At 42.7% G+C, this 12,788-nt stretch overlaps 1 protein-coding gene across 22 annotated transcripts in view; it reads right to left on the bottom strand.

Annotated features, from left to right (window-relative positions):
* Nucleotides 1-12,788, bottom strand: part of NRCAM (neuronal cell adhesion molecule) — a 283,739-nt gene that overhangs the window by 184,208 nt on the left and 86,743 nt on the right. The gene's annotated exons all lie outside the window — the stretch shown is intronic.

The raw sequence follows: 12,788 nt of genomic DNA, 5'->3' as shown, positions 1-12,788 counted from the left end.
GATCAGCACAGGCTTTGTGTCAATACAATAGGGGTTAAACATTTCCCCTGTATTTATTTAAAAGCAAGCAAAAATCTGCTTAGTTGCTTGAACCTTTAGTAAAATGATGTGCATTGCTTGGAGGTAGGAGGAGGGAGGGTTAAACACTAACTGACAGTCTATCTAAAAAACTGAATCTCTCAACTCCTCCTGATTTTACATAGTATGGTACATAAATACTAAAACCAGTTAAGTGAACAAGAATTTCCATCCAGATCTGCCCCCAGGAAGTATTTTCCCCCTAAGCAAATGATGATTATTTGCTTCTCTTAATTCAGAGACCTGCTTTCATTTTGCCCTTGCATTCTGCTGTATGAATTGCCAAATGGAGTAGCTCTCAATTTTCTGTTCACCATGCATGAGATATGGATCCTCGCAAAACCCTGCTATTTACTATGACAAATGGGATTTGAGTACTGGAAAACAAATCAAGAAAGCTCAGAAAAGGTGACTCCACCATACATAGTGTTGGCAGCCACGGTTTGTCACTTCTCATGAATCCCTGAATCACCCTTGCTTTTCAAGCAATTACCTTGAGGAAATGTAGGTACCAGTAATTCTTTTTCAAGCTTTATAATTCCTCAGAAACATGGAACATCTGAAATGTTGGTTTAAATACACTTATCTCTTTCCTGAAACAGCACCCAAATGCAAGCTGCAGAGAATTTCAGCTAAAAACTTCATGGCTTTTGCTATTCTCTCTCTTTACATATAAAACTTCTTTTCCTGCGGGACAACAATAATGTCAACACTCACCAGCATCACCCCGCCCGCATCTCCAAGTAGCTCCTCTGGCCCTTACATAGTTCCCCACAGGCAGAGTCATCTTAGGCCATCACCACCAGCACCAGTCCAGCAGAAGACTGTAGACAGGGGACCAAAGGCTCAGCCCCAGTCCTCCCCAGATCTAAGGTCACCCCATCCTGGGGGCTCCGCCTCACAGTCATCCCCAGAGACAGGATAAGCCCATCCTGGTGCTGCAGCCAGGCTCCCCTCCCCACTAGGGTTGCCAGGTGTCTGGTATTCTACTGGACAGTCCGATATTTGCGCTCTTTGTCCAGTAAAAAAAATCAGAGAATATGCATGTGCATTGTCCGGTATTCTCTGATTTTTCCGGCTGCGCACTGGACGGAAGCCAGGCATGGGCGGGGGAAGCAGCTGGAAGGCGGGGCAACGATCGGCGCTAGGAGTCTGTGATTGCGCAGAAGCCTGGCGAGGGCAGAGGGAGTGGCTGGGACTCCCCTGCCCCCACCAAGCTTCTGCGCAATCACAGGCTGCCAGTACCGATCATGGCCCCGCCTCCCAGCTGGGACTCCCAAGCTGGGAGGCGGGGCTGCGATCGCCGCTCGCATCAGAAGCCTAGCAGGGGTGAGGGGAGTGGCTGGGAGTCTCAGCCACTTCCCCTGCCCCCCTCGCTTCTGACACGCCCAGAGCGGCGATCGCGGCCCCGCCTCCCAGCTGGGACAACGATTGCCGGTCTGGGCCCATCAGAAGGGGCGGGGAGAGTGGCTGGGAGAGGTAGTACTTATTATCCTTTTTTTAGCCCACGTTGGGGGTTGGGGTTTTTTTTCGCTTGACCAAAATACTGCATGTCCGGTATTTTGGGGGGGAACCATCTGGCAACCCTATCCCCAGCAGCAGGCCGGAGGCTGTCCCAGCTCCTCCTCCGGGCTGCCGTTGCTGCCCCTGATGGCCTCCCTGCAGCCCCAGCACAGAGTCGGCCACTAGCAGGGCCATGATCTCTGCCCCACTCCTGAACCGCTGCAGCTGCCTGCTGTGCCGTTATGCCAGAGTCACCTGGACCTGAAGGTATTGGACAGAGCCCAGGGCCAGCCTGCATGGAGCCGGCTCAGGGATGCGGCCTGCAATGGGTAAGCAGAAGAACACAGGGAGCAACAGGGCTTTCTCCCCCCTGAAGGAAGCAGGCACTACAACCTCGCGAGGGGGTGGAAGACGAGGCTGGAGCATCAGCACAGGGGGATTGAGGGAGGCTGAGCTGGAGCTGCTGAGTAAAGAAGCTGAGGATGAAAAGTCTTAGCAGGGCAGTGAGTGAGAAGGGTAGGGTTCAGGGTATCAATAAGGTTGCCAGATGGTCGAACCAAAAATACCGAACACACCCCCCGCCAAAAAAAACACCAAGGAAAAAATTCTGTTGAGGAAAAAAAAGTGGGTGGGGGGGAAAAAGGGGGAGACCAAAATTGTTGAGGAAAAAAGAAAAAGGACTCCGAGACTTATTAAGCAAAAAAAAAAAAAAAAAAAAAAATTAAATAGTAAAACAGCATGGCCCCTTTCAGAGTGAGTGCAGAGTCAGGAGAGCAGTTGAGCATTAAGGCATTGCTTCCCCTTGGACTTTAGGCTTTTTGCCGGTGGCCATTTTGTGTTCTTGTTCAAGCCAGAACTTAGCTTCCCTGCGGAACCAGGTAAGCATGGGGTCCAGGAGTGGGCGGCGGAGGGGAGGCCGGGAGCTGGGCCCGGGTGCTAGGGTTGCTATGTGTCAGGTATTTTCGCCTCCTGGTCAGGAAAAAAAAAAGAAAATACCAGACATTTTAGGTGTCCGGTATTTTCTGATTTTTTTTACTGGACAGGAGGTGAAAATGCCAGACTGTCTAGGTCAATTCCAGACACTTGTCAACCCTAGGTATCAATGGGGGAGGAATGAAGCTGTAGCGCCAGTGCAGGCTCCCAGCATGGCTCCAGCCCGGTTGCTTATACCCCCCCAAGCCGAGACCCTTCACTCCTAGTCTCTCACTCACCACTCCGCCGAAACCCTGCGCCCCCAGCCTCCTCACTCACCATACTGCCAAGACCTTGCACTCCCAACCCCCTCACACCTGCCTTCCACTGAGACCCCGCATCTCCAGGCCACTCCTGCACCCTCCTCACGGGCCAGACATCTACCCCAAGTCTACTCCTACCCCTCCCCTGCTCCTGCCCACCCCCTGGCCAGACACCTTTCCCCAGAGAGAGAGGGAGTTGGTGAGTGTAGCAAGCAGGGGACGCAGCCCCCTAATGTTACAAGTCAGTATCTATAATCCTGTCAACATTCATTATAGTGTTTGTTTGTAACAATAACTATTTATAAATTCCGCTAATAACAAAGTAGCTCTCAAGACCTGATGAGAATAATATTTTGCTTTACAAAGGCACAACTAACATAATATAATCTACTTCAAAGCATACCATCAGTGTGCTTTAACTGAGGCCACAGTCACATGAGCTCTTAAACTTAGCAGTCGGGATATTTTAACTATGCCCCCTCTACATGTATATTGCACTACTACTAAAGCTAGGATGTATTTATCTGAAAACATAACTTTTTAATTTCCATTTCTTAAAAGTTTGAACAGCCAAGTCTTGTCTTTTATGCAAATACTTATCTCTAAAAGAATGTATGATGATTATGCAACAATCCCATCATTCACTTACTCCTTTTTAATTGAACATCTGTTTTACTGGTACCAGCTGTCATGTAACTGTAAATAGTTAGTTATTTATTACACTACAAATGTAGTGCAACATTATTCCATTATTCACATTTAGTATTTAATACATGCACAACTCAATTCTCAAAATTACTATTTTCATAGCTTTACTCATTCCTTTTTCAGTGAAATCCCAAATGAAAGAAATAATCTCCTGTCTGAATGTAACCATTTGATCCTTTCTACATTTGACAGTATCCAGAGGTATAAAGAATCAGCCAGAAGATGTTAAAAAATAAATGGTGTTATCTAAAAGTGCAAGGACTTTTAAAATGTGTATTTTAAACAATGATTGTTTTCTGTATTTTAGAGCTGAATGGAAAAGGGTCAGGTCTGATTTTGTAGCTTGATTGACCAAGCCTAATCAGAATTATTTCTGCACACTGCTTCACTACAGCAGTAGACCCATTAAGCACTAAATGCTTCTGGAGGCCCATTCCCTTTCAACCTCCCACTGTGACACGTTACTTTTCAAACAGTAGCTACACAGTGGGCTACTCAAAACATTCAAAAAATGGAGGCACTATATTTAACGGACATCTCAAAACCCATAGTAAAATCTGTCACTTGATTGCTAGGATGACAGCTATCATAATAAAACAGATTCTTTGTGACGGAGAGTTACAAAAGAGTCCTTTGAACTAATTCTCTTACCTTGCAGCACATTTTTATTAGGAAAAGGTTTTCAATCATGATGTCTATTACTTCTGCAACAAATGCAACTCTATGAATGTCTCTGAAAATGTTCATTGTGATGTATTTATTTCTAAATCATCAGAATATCATCTGTGGCCTCCTAATTTTACAAATCTTTCCAGCCTGGAAAGTTTTTACTAGTTACTGGCCATTAAAAATCCTCTACTTTATCCCATACATACCAATAATGCTACTTAGTGATTAAATTATATAATGAATTATTTAGAATAATTCTAAATAGATGCTCAACAGAACTTGCACACACTGTACTATTTTTATTAAAATATTGTAATTATCTTTACTTTAATAATAATGTGTGCACATAAGCATACACATACACACATTAAAAGTTATACTTCCTACAATTATGAATAACATTCAAATAATACATGTTTGTACCAAAATGCAATGTTCCAGAGTTTGAAAATTCCTAGTTTTGTCACACAAGATCCATGAATCTGGAAAACCAAGAATCTTGCAGAGTTATGGATTTACTGTATAAAGCTGGGTTTTATATATATGAGATATAAAATGTTAGGTGCAATTTCAAATAAAATATGGGTGTTTACAGTTGCATGGGATTTAGGTAAGTGATATTTAATACAACTATCTGATATAAACCAAGGAAAAACTTTTTTTCCTTGCCAGTGGATGGGGGAAAGAAAGAGCAAATGAGGAACTACCACAGAAGACCAGGACCAGGATGGGAAACAGTAGATTTGGGGAAAGAAGGTGGGTGAGAGGAGAGAAAGATCTCTTGAGGGGCCAAGGAGGGAGACTACGACTGAGTCAGAGCCAACAGAGAAAGTAGGTAGAAAGAAGGGGCAGACAATTAGAGATAGGGTGTAGGAGAAGAGAAAAAGAACAGACCATGAGCCAGGATGAAGGAAATGGAGACTAGCTGTGCAATGCAAAACTTGAGACACGAGTTCAGGGTTACAATCTGGAGGGGATGAGACAAAAAGGGTAGGGCTGCTGAGTGGAGTCAATGAACAGAAAGCCTATGCCCATATACCTTCTATCTTGAAACGGGGCCAAACATTTCACCATTTCTCTGCTATTTCTATTTCACCATTTCTCTGCTGTGTACAAATGGTTTCACATAGATCCACAGGGAAGATGACAGTTACTGCATTACCTCAAATGGCAGAGGTCTGCATAGTGGATCTAAAGGTCCCAACCCTGCTGATGATCCATGCCTGAATGTCAATGTGATTGTTGGGTTGTTGTTTTTTTAATCAGCTGTATTAAAAGCCTAGTAAACTGTGTATGTGCCACACACAACAACTATATTGAAAGAGCTGCTAAGTCAAGGACTCAAAAGTTAGGAAAGGCTGTCCATACAACTTCGATGCAGAGTTCCCATGTGATGCAGGGCAAGTCAAACTTTTTACAAGTGGTCACCAGTTATGTGTTCCTCATTTTCTAGGTGTCTAATGTAAGAACTTAGATTTAATTTGCAAACATTCTTGCTGAGTACTCACAGCTGCAACTGAAATCAATAGGAGCTGTTATCTGAACATATAAAGTGCTACATAATGCTATGTACTCTGAATTATCTGGTTCTACCTTTTTCAAATTGAGCAGTCTGAGGGTATATCTACACAGCAGGGCTAAAGTTAAATTAAGCTACACAACTACAGCTATGTCAACTGCATAGCTTAAGTCGAAATAGCTTAATTCAACTTTTGGCACTGTCTACACAGCAGGAAGTCGAAGGAAGAACCCTCTTCCTTCGACTTCCCTTAATCCTTGTGAAATGAGGGTTACCATGAGTTGGAAGTAAGTCCTCCAGCTTGACATTATTCCGAAATAACATAGTGCACGTCTGTACTACAAGCCTTTATTTCAAAATAATGCCAGTTATTCTGAAATAATGCTGCTGTGTAGACGTGCCCTGGACATTAATGGACATTCTTTATCTTAGGTTATTATTATCTCTATTTTACAGAGGGGAAAATGAAAAAATAAATTATCTCAAATGTTTGTAAAGTACATGGACGCTATAATGATGAGTACCAAAGAAAAGCCCGTAAGTAAATCAACAATTCTGTCTTCAGAGCAGAGTTTGAATCACATGCGGTAAGGCATGGAGCCACACATTAACTGAACACTGTATATTCTGTGTACTGAAAGAGCAGTACTGTGGGAAAATAGCATGTGAATATGTAATTAAAAATAGTATCATAATGCATATAAGCAAGAGGGCTGAATTAAGATTAGATGGCAACTTTAATATTGACATGTTCTAATTTATTAGTTCTTGACATTGCAATTTTAGTAAGGTTATTGTAATGTATTTGTTTATGTATACAATATTAGATAATATGTATGTGTATTTCACTTATAAAAATTCCCCTCTAGATCCTTGTGATAATTTTAAATCAATAAATGATTAGGACAACTGAGATGCTGAAAATTCTTTAACCTATGGGCCACATTCTACCATCTTTATTCACATTAACAATACTCTACTCAGTATGGCAATTTGTAGAGAAAGGTCCTATTCACTGTAAGGGTGGCAAAGCCTGGCTGTATGTAAACATGGATAACGACTTTCAATCAGTAATGGTGTCCGAAGTGCAACAGTATATTTAAAAAAAAGAAAAATATGTATGCAATAGGTAATTAAGGTTCCTATGATAATACCTTAAATTGTAGACATTTTTTATATTAAAACAATACTTTGAATTGATGAATTAAATCTTTTTTATTTTTAACAGTTGCTTCAGCAAATTAACTGCTGATACTGAAAAGAGATTAGGAAAAAGTATCATATCATAGAATACTAGGACTGGAAGGGATCTCGAGAGGTCATCAAATCCAGTCCCGTCCTCAACTGTTGTATCATGTACTAATACTTGGGCTTGATAAAGCAGAATACATTTAAAGGTGAGTTTAAAAAGGCATGGGTATGATCAAAATTATCTAGGTAGCATATTTTGACTAACATTTAAGCAATTAAAATATATGCTTCGGCTTATTGCCATGCCTTATGTTAGAATTTGTTTTAGCCGAGCTGTCACAGACATTTGCACCCTCTACCCTTCCTTGTCTCGGGTGAGTTCCTGGCCATGAAACTAGTATAAAGATCAATGCAGGATTGGAAGGAGAGGAGATGTACGCTCGCTGTGAGTACAAAACTCAATACTGCAGAAGCCTCCAGTAAACAGATTGCTACATAGTGCAAAGGCAGGTTCAGGTATATTTGTGCTACTCAGATTTAGGGATTAGCGACTAGTCGACTATCCGATAAGCATAAGCTTAATGGACAGTCAACTAGTCTCTCGACTTGTCACTTCCCTGCCCCGACTTGCTGCCTCTATCAGAGGCAGCAAGGAGGGTATGCAGGATGGCAGTGAGGACTGGACACAAGCCGGGAATCAGTTATCCCAGCTCACACTGGGTCCCCCACATTGAGCTTCAGCCTTTTTAATGTATTCAGAGCCTGCCAGCTCTTAATACATTTAAAAGGCGGAGCTGCTGTGAAGTTAGCTCCCGGAGTCAGGAGCTAATCCCTCTGCGGTCCCTCTGTTTATTGACTAGTCGATGGAAATTCCATTGACTAGTCGATTAGTTGATTAAACTAAATTTAACATCCCTACTCAGATTAGGAATGTAAAATCCTGTTAATTAGTTAACCAGTTAAACTTTGTTTAACCAATTAATCCATTAAATGGGATAGGGGTACTCCAGCCCAGCTGCACTAGAGTGGCCCCCCTCACCATGGTGGGATATGCTCTGGCCAGGCTGGAGTGTCCCGCCTGAGGTGCGACCAGACCAGGCCACTGCATCTCAAGGCTGTTCCAGCAAGGCGGGCACAGGGGCACTCCAGTTCAGCCAAAGCAGCCTGCTGACTGCGGTGGACAGGAGGCTGCTCCAGCCCTCACCAGTTAACCGTGACCAGTAAGTCTCACCCATTTAGGGTAAGACTTACCACTTAACCAGTTAACCATTCACATTCCTAACTCAGATCTAACTCTTCTCAGTTATGTAAAGATCACATTAGCGCTATTATCACTGTACCTGTAATAGCTTTGGAGCAGCTTCATAGTCATTCCAGAGCCATTTCCCTTTTCTTATGCATACTTGGCTCCTGAATATCCAGCCCAACTACTTGGATTGGGTACTGGATTCGGATCATAAGGCTTGATGAATACATATTAACTTATTCCAACTGTAATTATACCATATTGCTCACTTAAAAATGTAAAAATCTGGATTCACTGGAGAATGTAACTTGGGGAACAGTGTATGTTGTTTTATGTCTTCTGCATTACTTCCTCTCCAGTTCAATAATAAATTAGAAAGATACTGTATGTTGAATATAAAATATTGTAACCAATTAAAAATACATCAACAAGAAATATGAAATTTCTGGCTTTGGCTATTTTAGAAATCTTAGAAATCTTGATTTAGAAATTAAGATATGCAAAAAATAAGGGCCATAGATAACATAATTATTGTAATATAAGTGAAACACAAGCTAGTTATAAAGCATGGAGTTGCTTTGTTGAAGAAATTATAGCTGTCATGATTGAAACTCGTGGAACTACTTTTGACTAAACCCACTGTCTTCAGTTTGAAGATATGAATTTGCTTCTAGCTTCTTAGTCTATAAATAATTTTGCATGTTAAAAGTGTAAATGCTAGGTATAAATCTTATTTTATTTTTTTATTTGCTATCAACAGTCTGTAATAAGTAAAACTAATCCTATAATTTCCAAGTTGCAAAATTCAGAAAAAAATGTGATTTTATCCCGTATTTCTACTACCAGCTCTAAAAACATGCAAACAATTCAGCATATGGCTAGTATATAACAATAATCTCAGATAGTGCATCCTAACTATGCACAGTTTGATTCTACAGTGCATTTTATGGTGCTTGAATTGGGCTCGGGATTCTCCTTTTTTCCCCAACATCCTGACACTATAGAAATTATACCTGAATAACTAAATTCTGTCTCTCTACACTCACTGTTGTATGTGTGCAATTATGATGATGTCTGGACTGTACTCTCTGTACTTTCCTCTTAACATTCATTGAGATGGCCAGGAGAAGCTGGCTGCTTGCCAGTAGCAGAAAATCATTTTTAGAATGCTCTAGGAGTGCAGACTTATTAGTTTTGATTTTCACTCATTCTTTCAGAGGCAGAGGCTTTGTTCCCACATCCAAGGGGTTTAAGCTGTTTATCACACAAAGCAGTCTCTAACAACAGTTACATATCCTCAGAATTGACTCCAGAATGCTAGAGTGAATAGTCCTCTCTTCAGGATTTATCACTTTTTACCAGCTGAAGCACACAGCTTAGTGCCACTATAAATTGATAGAACTATGTTTTCTCTTTTGCTTTCCAATTACTTTTTGAAATGGGTGATATATGCTAAGATTCCCAGGATTAACTTCCAATATGCCACATATTTCCTCCAATGCTATTCTCTTTTTACCTCCTTTCATAAAGGGGCAAATTGTTTGCTCTTTCTTTTTGTGGTTGGCGGGTCCTGACTGCAGTACCTGACAGTTTCTCTGCACTGTGTGTGCAAGTACAGCATACATAGAACCAAAAGTGTGACCTGTGCACAGTGCAATAGGGTTTTACTACTGTGAAACCGTCTCTGAATGGGAAAGTTTACCCACACCAGAGCCGCTCTGCAGCCAACAGAGGGAAAAAGGAGACCTCCTGCAGCCTCAGCAGAACTTCCCCAGTTAATAGTCCAACTCTTGGCAGAAAACTGTGCCAACGCACACATGCAGAATTCATGTTCCCTACAGATTTCTCTGCTTCTCCACAGAAAAATAATTTCTCACCAGAAACCAAAGAGAAGCTGCAAAAGTGGTCACATGCCCCTCCCCAGCTCTGCAGGTGCATAGGTTTGAACACCTGGAATAGCCGGCAGAGATATAAAACACTGCACAGTGAGGGGGCAGGGTCATGTGTGCAAGAGTCTCATACCACACATCAGAACCGCCCTCCCACCCCGAACCCCACCCTCCCACATTTGGACCCCCCCCCCCATAAACCCTCATCTCACCAAACAGCTATACCACCTTGTTGAGGCTCTTGCACCTGGACCGACACACCACTGAACTCCAACCAGCTGTACTTGGACCCCCATCCCACCAAGCCCCACTCCCCCAATACCTAGTCCCACCCTGACAAACCCCATGCAGACAGACCCTCTCCCACTAAGCCCATCCCTCCAGACTCGGGCCTGTATACACCCCAACCAGCTGGACTGGGGGACAGGACTGCGCATGCATTTAAGATTCCGTCCTCCTTGCTCCCTACTGTGGTGCCGATGGTGCAGAGGGATAGGGCCTGGAGTCTGTTTCACTGTTGGAGCCTGAGGTCTAAGATTCTGTAAGATGAGAAGGTCTCAGAGCTCTGGATACAGTCTAAGACCAGATGTTTGCACATCAGTGAAACAGCCCCACAGTCTGAGCTTTGCGAGCCTGGGTCAGTTGGCACGGACCAACAACTCCTTTTTCTTTGCTATGCAGACTCTTAAAGTCTTCTGTGATTAACATACTTAGAAATAATATTATTGCCACCTGCTGAGTGGAGCCAGACAGGTGCACTAATATACCTAGTAATGAAGCTAGATATCAAAAAACATTTCCCAAATCTCCATTATTTGGAGTTATTACATACCTATTTGCTGACAGAATAGTGACAGGTATTTTCAACAAAACTACCAAAATGATTGAAAATGGAGTGATTTTGTTGCATTGTTTTGACAAAAAACATGGAACATTTTGCAAAAGTTTAAAATACCGTGGACAGAATTTTTAATTATATGGTGTAAAATTACGTCAGGAGTAAACTGGATTGGCCTCATGTGCATTAGAGAGAGCCATTTGTGTAAGCAGAGAAAAAAGAGGCAGCTGCAATCTCAAACTGGACCCCTGATTCATACCGTTTCCCCCTGGGAGAGTGGGTCGAAGAGAACAGCAATCATCATGTGTGACTCTTTTGAGACTGCTGAGTTGTCAAAGGGATTTTGTGTTTATTTTTCTGATGGGAAGGGATATGATAAACTGTGCACTAGAGGCCTAGCGTAAATGCTAGGTAAATTGGAAGGCAGGAATGATATTTTTTGCAGTGGTATTATATAAGAAAGGTACCGAAGTTATTTGTTTTACAACAATTCTTCTTGGTGATAAAAGTAAATTATTAAACATCATATAGGGTATACTCAGAAACTAACATTACTTCACTGTGAATTTAAATATCAGGAAAATAGTCAGACTTCTATATACTGTATTAGCACCCTAAAGCTTAGCATTCCTGAAAAATTCCCTTCCTACCACAGGTTTTGGGGGCTGCTCAACAGCTTGCAAACCTCCTGCTTTGGTTCATGTCATTTGGTTGCCTCTCCTTTCAGGGATTTTCTAGACGGAACAGTGCTGCTATATTTTCTCTTTTAGGGAAAGAGAGCACATGAACAGTACATATACAGTAAAGGTCATCAGGGATGGACAAGAAAGAGCCTGTTCACCAAAATCTGCCCAACTGTATGTATGCTTTATAACTAGGATCCTATCAAATCGATGGCCATGAAAAACAAGTCCTGGACTGTGAAATCTCATTTCTCCTGTGAAATCTGGCACCTGGCCAGGGATTCCTACATTATGTAGGGCACCAGCTCCTAGTCCCAGCGAGGAACAGGAAGGGATGAGCGGCGAGGAGTCCTGTGGCACCTTATAGACTAACTGAAGTGTAGGAGCATAAGCTTTCATGGGCAAAGACCTACTTCGTCAGATGCATGTCATATACTCCTCGCCGCTTTTGCAGATTCAGACTAACACGGCTACCCCTTTGATACTTGAGGAAGGGATGAGGTTTTCTTTTACCCTGCAGGGGCTACTCCCATGGGAGGTCTCCCCTAGCTGCAGAAATCTCTATGGCTCCAATTGTCATCCCTCACAGGGGTAGATTGTAAATCCAGCTGTCACCTTCCTGTGCAGGGTGGCTGTGGTTCCAGCTGTCACTTCTACCCTCTGACCCTTACTTCTGCACTACTGCTGACCATGGTATTGGCTTTAGAGCACCTGGCACCTGGCAAACAGTCTTCCTCTCTGGCTGTCCAGCTCTGAAGGCAATGTCCCTTTCAGCAGCAGGGCATAAGTAAGTGTGATAATCCTGTGACCTCCCTGCAACAGCCTTGCACACACACCCTGAGCCTCTTTTGAGTCAGCATCCCCCTACTAGGGAGCTTAAAATTTTAAAACAAAAAAAACCCCACTAATCATGTAACCAACTGAAATTCAATCAGTTATACAGTTAAATGCTCCATGGCCGCCACCCTGACGAGCTCCTGGCAGCTGCTGGACCTGGATGCTGGACCCATGGGCTGCCAGCGGCTGTTGGACTTGCGAACTGCTGGTGCCACTGCCCCTGTGGGATCCCAGAGGCAGCTAGCCCTGTGGGCTGCTGGTGGTGTCTAGGAGTTAACTGGTTAAGCGTTTACATCCCTAACCTCTGCACTTCGGAAATCAGGTGTAAGCATCTAAAAACATGGAACTGACTAATTTTAAAACTGCCTGGCTGTAAAATTGAGTAAAATGGA

The sequence above is a fragment of the Pelodiscus sinensis genome, chromosome 1 (assembly GCF_049634645.1).
Source record: "Pelodiscus sinensis isolate JC-2024 chromosome 1, ASM4963464v1, whole genome shotgun sequence".
NCBI classification, from domain to species: domain Eukaryota; kingdom Metazoa; phylum Chordata; order Testudines; family Trionychidae; genus Pelodiscus; species Pelodiscus sinensis.
The sequence above is the reverse complement of the archived record's forward strand: the minus strand, read 5'-3'. Positions and strand labels throughout refer to the sequence as shown.